Genomic DNA, 1,700 nt, shown 5'->3' with positions numbered 1-1,700 from the left:
TACGCGGTTCCTGAGAGAGCGATCTCAGGTCCTGGGCATGTCTCGAACCCATAACCACACCACCAGGTCATCCCGACCCGGAGGGCGAGATTGAGGCACCTAACCAATAATCTCTCGCATATGTATATGTTTTATTCTAAAAGATGGTTCACTTTCCCGATATGGCTATCATATATACAATGCCGTGCCAACTATCACACACAAGGGTCACAAAGTCCATCAGCGCATTCATCTGGGTAACTTTGACCTCATTAAGGGATGACTTATCAAAGCTTCATCGGTTTAATTCCATGCCCAGTCAACTTGGGTTTTCCAACTCGACTGACTCAGCATGCCAAGTCTGAATATCGACAAATAGCATTTACCTATCGTGGTCCATGAAGGACCACACTTCCACTCAATTTATGTTCCACTATATGAGGATATTAGTTACCAGCTCTCATAAAGCCTTTAATGGTTACATAAACCCTATAGGGAATGCTATAACTTTTCTTAGTTTTGCTTGTTGCACCGTTTCTCTCTTTGTTTACTAGCATCAATGAAGTATGAATTTATTTTTGCTGAATTTAGTTGCCTTTGTTTTATTTCTTAGTTTTATATTTTTACTGTATGACTGTAACTGTTTATTTTGTGGGCTTTTTGATGAAAGTGAAATTTCTTTCTCATCATGTGGTTTGAATTTCTTTGGTTTATCAAGATTCTGATTTTTGTTGTTTAAACTGGTGTTCTCGTAATCATAATTCTCCATTTGGTGTGGTACTCTACAGTTCATCATCTCTTGTTTATTGTACCGAAGTACATACATGAACAAGAAATTCATTGGGATTGTAACACTAATCCCTTTAATTGTTCGCCTATTTTGTTTCTCAATCTTTTGTGGGAGTTACAGAAGCAAGCATTGAATCAACAGTCTGGTACTTGCATTTCTATTGTACCTTCAAACTATTGGCTCTTGAGTATTTTGAGGTATTCAGATCAATAATTTGATTATACTTGTATTTCTGTTGTACTTATGAACTATTGGCTCTTGAGTTTATTGAGGTATTCAGATCAATGATTTGAATCATTGACATTTTCACCAAAAATGAGACACTATTGGTTCTTGTTCTAGTGAGAATAAATTTGGCAGTCAAGCTCCTTTCTTTTTTTTTTTTTTTTTTTTTAAATGTAACCTGTCAGAGTGGCACCCATAATTATGGGGGTGGGATTTTATTTTATTTTATTATTTTTTTCATTTATTTTTTTAAGCTCAACATATTGTGTTTGGTTGGAGCGGGATCATGTTTGGTAAATAAGTTATGAAGTGAGGCTTTAATTATTTTGATAGGGTTGCAATATTAAACAATTCAATTTAGATGTTCCTCCAAATTTTATCATAGCACGTAACTTTGGTATAAAAAATTCATAGGATTATCTGAAATTTATTGTCATATCTAATTATAAAATTTTAAACTCCAGAAATAGTTAAAATCAAGTAGATCTATAAATATATAAAAATCTTGAAAAACGACAATCTAGATGATGGGTTGCAAGATGCACTATTTATGGGATTGAAAATCTTTTTTTTTCCATATGCATACATCTTGATGATGAGATCAATTAAAAGATTTTTTAACATTAAAACAACCTTTCGGATGCATTTTTGAGGAGCATAATTAATTCTGCAATTTAAGGTTGCAACCTTATATAAACTTTTTCCT

Source organism: Amborella trichopoda, chromosome 3 (genome assembly GCF_054954075.1).
Source record: "Amborella trichopoda isolate Santa Cruz 75 chromosome 3, AtrichopodaSantaCruz75HAP2 v2.0, whole genome shotgun sequence".
Lineage (NCBI taxonomy): Eukaryota > Viridiplantae > Streptophyta > Magnoliopsida > Amborellales > Amborellaceae > Amborella > Amborella trichopoda.
This window is presented reverse-complemented; position numbering follows the sequence as displayed.